Raw genomic sequence first — 11,439 nt, 5'->3', positions numbered from 1 at the left:
TATAAGAGTGGTAGGTACTATTATGAAATGGAAATATTCTAAATCCTGAGGCCCCCCCTTACTCAGATTTTACTCACTCCTTACTCAGCCAAACTCCCACTAGCTTTTAAATAATAATGAATACGGTGGCCAGGAAACAGTGAGCTAATGAAAAAGATAGGGAGCAAGAGAGATTAGTAACTGCCCACTGTTAATCACTTATTAGCTTTCAGACTCAACCAAGCTTTGAAGATAGAAATAATTTAGGCCATCTTGCTCCCCATAACTTCTTTATGCACAGTGAATCACAGGATATGCCTACATTGCAATCAGAGGTGTGATTGCAGTTCAGGTAGACATACCCACACTAACTTTAATCTAGCTGGCACAGCTAAAAATAGCAGTGAAGCTGCTATGGCACAGGCTTCAGCATGGGTTGTATAAGCCTGCCTGGTTTCCTTGACACATACTTACATTCCTAGTCTGCGCTGAAACCTGTGCCCCCGTGGCTTCACTGCTGTCCCCATGCTAGCTAGATTAAAGCTAGGAATGGATGTCTACCTGAGCTGCAATGACACCTTCAATTGCAGTGTAGACATATTCACAGCTGACATAATGATGGAAATGGGGAATGCTACCTCTGTGACATACTCCTTCCTTCCCTTCAACACAGGTACCTAGATTCTAATGGGGCAGGATAGGTTGGGGGAGCAGCCAAACGATATCAGATTCTCCTCCCTCCCAAACTCCAGGGCTAACACAGATTAAGGCTATGTCTACACTGGCACTTTCATCACTAAAACGTTTGTCGCTCGGAGGTGTGAAAAAACACCCCCCTGAACAAAGAACGTTTTAACAACGAAAAGCGCCGGTGTGGACAGCGCTTCGTCGGTGGGAGCCGCGCTCCTGGCAGCAAAGCTACCGCCCCTCATTGGAGGTGGTTTTATTTTGTTGCCAGGAGAGCTCTCTCCCAGCGACAAAGAGCGGCCACACAGCGCACTTACAATGGTGCAGCTGCAGCGGCACAGCCGCACCATTGTAAGCTGCGCTGTGTAGACATAGCCTAGTTACTACACCATGAAGGAAGAAAACTCCTTTCCCCACTGCCCCACGGGAGAACTCCCATAGAACTCCACAAATTTCAACTCTCCAAGTTTAGATCCCCAGTGCAGGTTATTACTGCATATGGGAGAATGAGGCCCTGGCCTGAAAGTTGCAAAGATGTGAATTTTTGCCTGTTGTATGGAACTAGTTTGCCTGTAGATTAATGTATTTCAATCCACTAAGTGAAGTTTGTAAGCATTTTTGATATGTCAATATCAAATTACCAAAGACAAAAAGTAACAGCAGCGCAAATGCAGTTTCAGGACCTAATCAAGCTGACAGAACTGGATGACTACAGGGAACAGGCAAGGGCAGCTGCTAGGTGTGAAAGTGACACTCAACACTCAGATGTTTGCAGTTCACACAGAATCAGCAACCTCATAACTGCCATTCTGTGTTAACTCCAGCTTGCCCCTGCCAGATCTGCATTATCTTCTGCTTAAAGAGCCACTGCAGGACTCAAGCAAATAAAAAAACAACGAGCAACCACGGGTCAGATATTCAACTGGTGTAAATCAGCATAGTTCCAGGGACTTCAAAGAAAATACACCTATTCACAACAGATAAGGATCTGGCCCAAGGTTACCACAACCTCATGAAGTTGCCACATACTTTCCCTTTTGCTGCTTATCTGCAACTTTTGCTGTGCTGTGGACTTGAGTAAGCTGTTTGACCCATTGAGCACTTCCTGGGACCAAATCTATCCCACAGATTCCTGGCCAGGATAGTGAATGAGATACCCAGGGTCATCATATCTATCCTATTACTTGTAAAGGCATTGTAGACAAGGGAAATGTCTGCAAGTCCCCAGGGACACAGGTGAATGACACTAAATGAATCCCACTATCTGTAGTAAGCCAGCTCACCCTTACTGACATGTGGGTATATCCCAAGGCCACTGAACTATGCACTATCTCTCTTTCTAGTTGCATGGACATAGTGCCCCCCTGTGTGATCCCGGACCCAAGACTAAGCAAGGCCACATATTTCCCCAATCACAGTCTATTGAGAAGAACTATGTCCTTATGTGCCTACTTTCCCAATAAAAAAGTTCACAGAGGGGGTGGGGGAGGGCTGGTGGCTCTCCCTTATATTCTGGGTGAGTGTCCTTTTTGGTTCCCATTTTAGCATGCCCCTAAAAACCCACAACTATAGATTCCTAGAGTTTAAGGCCACAAGGCCATTAAATCATCTAATCTGTTCTCCTGTATCTCACAGACCTTTAAATATCACCCACTTACTCTTTTGATGAGTCTAATAATTTGTGCTTAACTAAAGCATAACTTCCAAAAAGGCATCCAGTCTTAATCTGAAGATATCAAGAGAGATAAAATCTACCACTTCTTTTGGTAGTTTGTTCCAATGGTTACTTATCCTCACTGTTACAAATTGCTGTAAAGATGTCTACTTGTTTATTAACACAGATATTTAATATTGGAATTTACAATCATGGGAAGCATGACTATTTTCTTTGTGCCTTGCAGGAGGAGAGGAATGACAGAATCAAAGGTTGAGGAGCTTTGGTTTGATTGAATGTAGGAAATGTGCACATTTTAGGAACATAGGAATATAGCAATCACCATACCTGCTCAGAGCAGTGTGCATTTAGTCCAGTAGCTTGATTCCTTGACAATAGCCAGTACCAGAAGTTTGACGGTACAAGAAACCTTCCAATAGGCAGCAATGGAATAGCCTGGCTATAGGGAGTTTCTTCCCCATCAGCTGGAGATAGGCATATGCCCTGTTGCATGGGGACTTACATTTCTTCCAAAACTCTTGTTTTATTTAACCTTATTTTATCATTCTGGATGTTCTTATTAACTATATAAATGTCAATTGATTATTTGAAACCTCCTAAGCTCTTAGCCTCCCATATCTTGTGGCTCTGAGTTCCACAAGTTAATTGTGCATCATGTATAAAAGTATATCCTTTTATCCGTTTTATCTGTTGTTGCCTTTCAGTTTCATTGAATGTTCCCTTGAACTTGCATAATGAAAATGGGCATGCCTATTCACCCTATCTACTTTCTCTATACCATTCATTATTTTGTATGACTTTGTCATGTCCTTCCTTTTTCATCTCCTCTCTAAACAGTCTGTGATGTTCTGTACCTCGTGGGAACACTCTACGCCCGCATGTCATCCTTATAAAATGATTGTGTGGTATCCAATGCAAAGTTTGTCATGTTGGGTGTCTTCGGAAGGATCATGATGCACTGAGCATTGTTGTTATAGTAATTGTTGTTACGGTAATGTTATAGTAATGTTATAGGTTATAATTTCATGTTTATAGTTATGAGGCTGTAAATGTATTCTCATGGCTTAAAGCAAGCCCAGGAAAAAACTCTCTAAGAGCAGAGGGGCAGTTCACACCTCATCAGGGCATGTATGGGACAAACCCAGCCCAGCCTCACAGGAACAAAGGACACTGGCCTAGGCAACAACAAAGGATCTTTTGGACTCTCGAGTGAGTCGCCCCCCCTTCCTTTGGTCTGTTTGGGACTGCGATGAGGTAATGCTCACCTGACTCTGAAGGGGTGGGGGTAAAGCCAAGAGGAAAGAAAGGACATGATAAAAGGGAGACATGTTTGCCATGCTCTTTCTCTCTCTTCTGCCTACATCTACAGACACCACTACACCAAGTGACTGAAGCGCTGATCAAAGGGGAGAGCCTGGCTGAAGAGCAACCAGCCAGCCTGTGGTGAGAAGCATCTAAGTTTGTAAAGGCACTGAAAGTGTTAAGATCAGCTTAGAATGCGTTTTGCTTTTATTTAATTTGACCAAATCTGACTTCTTGTGCTTTGACTTCTAATCACTTAAAATCTATCTTTATAGTTAATAAATCTGTTTGTTTATTCTACCTGAAGCAGTGCGTTTGGTTTGAAGTGTGTCAGAGACTCCCCTTGGGATAACAAGCCTGGTACATATCAATTTCTTTGTTAAATTAATGAACTCATATAAGCTTGCAGCATCCAGCGGGCATAACTGGACACTGCAAGACAGAGGTTCCTAGGGTTGTGTCTGGGACCGGAGATATTGGCTAGTGTCATTCGGTTGCACAATCCAAGGAGCAGCTTACATGCCAGAGGCTGTGCGTGAACAGCCCAGGAGTGGGGGTTCTCACAGCAGAGGCAGGGTAAGGCTGGCTCCCAGAGTCAAGGATTGGAGTGACCTAGCAGATCACCGGTCCTGATAACACCAGGGGGGAATGTCACACAGTCCCAGTCTTTTCAATCTCTCTTTATATGGAAGTTTATCCATCTTTGTAATCATTCTCATCACTTTTCTCTGAAACCCCTCTATTTATACTTTGCTGAGTTCTAGATAGAGTACTGAACACAGTATTCCAGGTGAGGTGTACCATTGATTTATATAATGGCAGCATAATACCATCAGTGTTGTTTTACATTTAATGAAATATTTGTTCCAAAATAGCTATATACCTAAGACTTTTTTTAAAAAAGTATTGAAAGTGATTTTAGGAGCCAGACTGACAGTCCGGGAGTTATTTTTAAAGCCCCATAACAGGTACATTTTGATCAAGCTCCCAGCACTGCTTCTACAATTTTCTGTAGGGATCACCTCTAAGAGTGCAATTAAATGATGATGATTACTGTTAATGTTTGGTTTCCCTAGCTCATTCAATCCTTGGCGTTTCTGCTGAATCTTCCTAAAAGTGTGTCAATTAATGTTAATCATGGAGTACTATGCACACCTATCCATTGGGAAAAGGATTCAGACCACCAAAATAATTTCACATAAGCCACCAAATAGCAATCAGATGATATGAATTTTCTGGAATAGAATGGATAGTGACTTGCAGTCTAGTGGCTATAAGGCTTTGTCTACACTGGCAACTGAACGACAAAACTTTTGTTGTTCAGAGGTGTTAAAAAACCACACACCCCGAACGACAAACGTTTTGTCGCGAAAAGCGCTGGTGTGAACAGCACTTTGTTGGCAGGAGAGCTCTCGGTAAAAGGTACATAGTGTAGAAAAAGCCTAAGCTTGATCCCCTTATTTAAGACCTGATAAAACGGATCCAGATAAGATGGTTGCTTAGGACTAGTTAATAAGGTGATAATAAGTAAGTGTGACAGACCCAGACCGGTTGGGTGCAGAAGTCTGGTAGAAGGAAAACACACTGGACACTGGATGAATAGTTTTCTCTTTCCTGAGTGATGAGGGCAGGAGCCAGAGCAGTCAGGAAGGTGCTAGAAGCAATTAAGTCAGGCAGACTCCATAAGACACCTGGAACCAATTAAGAACTGATTAGAAGCAATCAAGGGAAACAGGCTAATCAGATCACCTGAAGCCCATTTATAAACAGCTGGGACTAGTTTAAAAGGAAGCTCCTTCAGAGAGACCGGCTGGTAGAAGCAGGGAGTAAGACGATGTGTTGTGGGAAGACTGGGAGAAAGAAGATGTGCAGTAAAAGACCCGGAAGAACAAGCGTGGTCAGGTACCAAGGAGGGTGCTAGGAGGGGCCGTTTGGGGAAGTAGTCCAGGGAAGGGCTATAGCTCCGGTAGTATAGGAAACAGGTACCTGTTGCCGGTGCCATTAGGGTCCATGGGCTGGAACCCAGAGAAGAGGGCGGGCCCGGGTTCCCCCCAACCCTCCCACACCTTTACAGAAACACTCCCTGAGTAGGAAGACAGGGACTAAAAAGGGTTCTTCGGGGGTGAAAGTAAGGCGGTATGGACCGGTACGGTGTACTGGTAAAAAGTAGCCACCAGTACCAGCCTGTACCGCTGACTTTAAAGCGCAGGGCCGCCAATGGGGGAGACACAAAAGGGGCAGAGACTTAAAGCCACGGCAGCAGTGGCCAGAGCCCTGGGCTGTTTAAATCGCCGCTGGAGCCCCAGGTGGCGCGGGCCAGGCAGCGCAGATGGGCTGACTGGGGGGCGCTGACCCCAGCCCCGCCCCTTCTGCCTGATGCCCCGCCCCTTCCGGGGTAGGGGGAGAGCTGGCCCCGTACCAGTAAGTGCTCCATTTTACTTTCACCCCTGGGGTTCTTACACCAAACCCATTGACTGGCCGATGATGAAGGTGGAGCAGTAAGCTGTAACCCTTGCCTCTAGGAGGGGAGAGAGGCTACATTGAGGGTCACAGCAAACCTCTGAGGCAAGCCCTAACCGCCTAGAAGCGCAGGACCCCCTAAGGCAAAACCGGAGCTCTGCCACATAAGGCATAATTAATATGTCGTTCAGGATGCTATTTTGTCCCTATCAAAGATAGCCTTATTAGCAAAATAAGCAGTTGGTGATTCAAAGCTACCACATGGATGTTGTTCAACACTTTACTGAGTCAGTCCTCTCAAAGACAGTTGCTGTAATTTGTAACTTATATTTTGTTAATCTCTGAATCATTTTCAGCTATTTTCATTTCAGCAAACCTTTGTGGGCCATGTGATGGATGTGTTCAAGCCACAATAGCTGGCTTCTTTTTGTGCAAAGCGTCAGCAGTTAGAAGGAATTGCATTTAGTTAACATGACAAATCCTGCCATCTTCTACATCCAGGAATCTGATGCTTCTGTCCTCCCTCTGTTCTTAGATAATAATGGTTATCCCTATGTCAAGGCCATAGAAGAAGAAAAAGACAATAGATCATAAAACCTTCATTGAAACTCTAGCTTTAGCTTCCATTGTTCGCCATATCTCCCTTATCATAGCCAATGCTTTGACTAAATGGGTGTCAAGTTGCTTATTTCATTTACTACTTCTGTAAATGCAGATGTCTGAGTAATTGAATGTTTTAACCTATTGCAGTATTTCTTCAATCACTTATCTGTGCAGACTACACCAGAATTCATCCTATGCTCATATGGAATTTGTTGCATTCAGCTTACATTAAGAGCCAAACTTCAAGGCACTTTAATTTTTGTCATCTCTTGGAAGTTAAACAATAGGTTAGTGAATCCAGTGACACTATAACACAGTTTAGCAGTGATGGTTAGAACCAAAAGTTCCATTTAATTTAGCTGTTTTCTCCAGTGTGATTGTAGGATTTTTTTGGTCTGATAGTTATCTAGGACAATAATTAGAATTACACTGTATGTTTGTTCACAATGTGGTACCACTTTTAAAAATATATATATGTGTAGAATCATGGTATTCTTATCTCATTAGGACCTGTCTTTTGTGTTGGAATAATGGGATGGTAATAAGAATAACATGAAATAATATCAAGTTACTAACTTCATCAAAGAAAGGTAGAGCAACTTCTGACCTTTTTTCAGTTCTTTGGAGAAGGAGAGAAACTTGTTTTCACTGATGACTAATCTTTCTTCTTCAGGGTTGGTTTTATGGTCACATTTGCCATCATATTGGCAAGCTTTTCCATGCCAGTTGCTTAAGTGTACCATCTCTCATATCTAGAACACACTCCTATTCGTTATTTTATATGCTTAATGTTCTTCCCTCTAGCTTCGTAGGAGTACAGGCAATACCTTCTGGGCTGCCAGACAGGGAGTCACGTGCAGACCTGACAAATGTCTTACCTGACACACATGTGTTCCTGCAGCCCACCTGAGATGTCGAGCATTCATCTGGGCCACGGGAATGGCCTGCGATTAGGGCTCATGGACACCAGAGGCTGCTGGCTGTGGTACCTGCTATGGTACTAGCGGCTCACTCTGCTGGATTGGAGAGAGGAAAGAACAGCAGGAGGAGTAGGCAGAGCAGAGGTGGAGATAGAAGGTGAGTGGACCCAGTACTGGCCCTAGGCTATCTGTCCAGCTTTCGCCCCATACACTCAGCTTCCCTCAACCCTCAGCTGCCATCGTTCCTTACCTCCTACAAAGCACCTCTACAGTTATCCTCCTCTACTGGCCACTTGCCTCTGGACAATCTCACAAACCCAACTTTCCCCAGCTTCTCCTTCACGAGCTACCTAGCTATCCCCTGAACATCTCCAGAAAGCCACCCAACCAGCTATCAGAAAATAGCTCTCTTATGAAAAAGTGCTGTGTAACTTAATTGTCATGAAACCCAGAGGGTTCTATAAAAATGTAATGGGGTTCTACAGAAATGACTCTAAAACTTATAGAGAATGATACCCTTTATATATCCTTTTTTGAACCATTGTAATGAATTCTAGATATCTCTGCAATAGGATGGTTTAAAAAAACCTGTAGAAACTGACCATTTTGTATTAAATTCTGTAGGAGTGTTCCATAAGAGTTGGGCAGTTTCTGAGATATAGGCTCTGTGTGGTTTTTGTGACTCCAGTGGCTAGTTGAACTTTGGTTTTGGACTGCAGCACAATCTGAACATGTGAGCTGTCTTTTGTGGGTAAAAAAGAAGATACCGGTACTTCTCTGCCCCATTAATCTACAGCAGGGGTCGGCAACCTTTCAGAAATGGTGTGCCAAGTCTTCATTTATTCACTCTAATTTAAGGTTTCAGGTGCCAGTAATACATTTTAACGTTTTTAGAAGGTCTCTTTCTATAAGTCTATAATATATAACTAAACTATTCGTGTATGTAAACTAAATAAGGTTTTTAAAATGTTTAAGAAGCTTAATTTAAAATTAAATTAAAATGCAGAGCCCCCCGGACCGGTGGCCAGGACCCGGGCAGTGTGAGTGCCACTGAAAATCAGCTCGTGTGTCGCCTTTGGCACGTGTGCCATAGGTTGCCTGCCTCTGATCTACAGATTCATGGGCAAGTTTGTGCTGCCTTAAACTTCACCGGAATGCACCATACAGCTGCAGGGCAATTGTGTTTGATTTCTAAATGGAACGTACAATAGGAACTGTGCCTTCTGGAGTAAAATACAGTATACACAGAAAATCACATGCCATTTACACAAGTAACTATGATTTTGTGTTATTTCAGTGATCTGAGGGTTTTTTTCAATGCATCAGGGAGATAAGAAGGTACTTGCCAATAATTTTGATAGTGTCCTTTCCTTGACCTGGTAGAAATGAACATAGATGGCATTGACAAGAAATAAAACTATTTAAATTAGGCAGGTAAGTTTATGTTTGAGCCAAGCACAAAATTTAACCTTAGATTGGAAATGTTCATTTCAAGAAAGCCATAGCAGGTCAGACATTGAAAGCTATCAGTCACACAGTTAAAAACATAAATTGGGAAGATTCATGCTGAAGACAATGACAGCAGAGATTAGAAATGACAGCAGGGGGAAAGTCCTGCCTAACTTAGGAAAGAGGAAAAATGTCAAAACAGTAATAAACTACAGTAAGGCCAACAGGTCAACCCACATGAGAAAACCAACAGGTAACAGAAGGGCCTCTGAAACTTCTGAAGAATAGAAGATCAGTAGGAAAGCATTTTTATGAGAAATAAAATGCGCCTTCCTGTCAGGGAGGAAGGGAGTTGCAGAGTGCTTGAGAAATGGAAAAAAAATGCAATTAAAACCAGATATGAATAAAGATCAGGTGAGAGAGGATGTCACCTTATGTCCTTTGGAACTGTATTTCTGCTGCCTCCTGAAATTATGTTTTCCTGAAACAAAGGAACAATGTTATGGAAAAGTGGGTGCCAGGTACTTTAGGAAAATGAGACACAGCGAAGCAGATAAAAGAGACAAAGACAATAGCAATCATATGCAATAAACCAAAGGCAGCTGAGGTCTGAGACAAAGGTGAAAATTCTGAGCCAGCAAGATGAGTGAAGCAGGGGAAGGAAGGAGGGAAAGGTGATTCACAATAACGTTTGAAAGACGTTGGCTTGAATATTCATCAATGTCACAGCAAACTTAGCTTGGCGGCCTTGGTGACTGACTTTGTTCAGTTAGCGATTTCCCATTTTTAAGATGATAAACAGGAAAGTGGCTTGATATATGGCTTTTTAATGTTAGCTCAATGCAACAAACCTAAGCTCAGGCTTTCGTGCCAATTGGATAGACATTGGCATACAATTTTATTGTTTTTGTATAGGCATAATTGAAATATTTGTTTGTGTTGGTACCCACTCCAAAATTAGACAATGTAGACTCCTGCATACAAATATACCTTTTGACATGCAGGCAGCATGGGTACACCACACAATGGAACAAGTGGAGTAAGCTGTGCAGTCATCTGGAGTACCTCACTCTCCATTAATTCATTCATATGAAAACCTAGTTCCCAGGCCCTGGTCAATTACTTTGTTATTTCTTTTACTTTAGAAATCGCTAGAAGGATTGTGAAGTGATTAATGTAGCTTGACATGATGAAGAATCTGAAGGTACTTAAGGTAAAATATTTTAGCTGATAGCGGTACAGACTATTTCGTGCTGCTTTTGTGAGTGGTATTTCAATATATTATACAATGGTCTTCTGAAGTGACTGGTTTGCTGACGATTAAGCTGCCTGTACTATTATATGTGTTAGAGAGGGGCCCAAGCCACAAAGTTCAGACCTGAAATCAGATCAGAATTCAAACTTTCCCAAAGCTTGGGATAGGAGTTGGATCTGAGATTATCGTTCAGTCTCATCTCTTATACCTACATACAGATATAATATGTAAGACATAATATATAAAGATACAAGGACCAAATTCTGTTCTTGGTTACACCTGTATAAATATTTATTCCGGATGTCACAGTGTTGTAACTGAGAGCAGAATTTGGCTGCTCATTTGAAGTTGGTGCCAAATGCTATCAATAAATGCCTGCCAAAAATAACCAACTAACATATAGTAATTTAAACAGAAAATTCGGAAATCAGTTGCACACTGAGAGCATGTCTACACTAGAAACGTAAGTCAACCTCACCAGGAGCACTTCCACCAACCTAAGAGGGGCAGTGTGGGGAGCTGAAAGCCTGATCTCTCAGCTCGGCTGGAAGCTTCCTGCCAGGAGCTAGGCTGTCCCACAGGCTCCTGGACTCCTGGAGGGCTGCCCCATTCCCACTGGAAGTGGGGGAAGCCACCCAGGGCTTCTCACTCCTCCCCTGCCTGCTTGCCAACGGGAGTGGGGCAGCCTTGTCAATTGCTGTGAAATTGACAAGACCGCCAACAGCTGATGTAAAGGATGCAGTATCTACACAGACATTGCATCACCCTAACTACACGGACATAAGCCATATACATTTCATGGAGGTGGTGTTATTAAGTTGGTGTAGTAGGGAACTTACATTGGCGGCAGGAAGGTTGTAGCTGTAGTGTAGACACTGACATAATTAGGTCAACATAAGCTGCCTCATGTTGACATAACTGTGTAGTGTAGACCAGCCCACAGTTGCTGTCAGGGTTCCCTCCCCACTCTGAACTCTGGGGTACAGAAAGACCCCCTAAACTTATGTTCCACCAGCTTAGCTTAAAAACTTCTCCAAGGCACAAATTCCTTTCCTTGTCTTTGGACGGTATTGCTGCCACCACCAAGTGATTTAAACAAGCATTCAGGG

Source organism: Emys orbicularis, chromosome 3 (assembly GCF_028017835.1).
Source record: "Emys orbicularis isolate rEmyOrb1 chromosome 3, rEmyOrb1.hap1, whole genome shotgun sequence".
Classification (NCBI taxonomy): Eukaryota; Metazoa; Chordata; order Testudines; family Emydidae; genus Emys; species Emys orbicularis.
Note: the sequence above shows the minus strand (reverse complement) of the source record.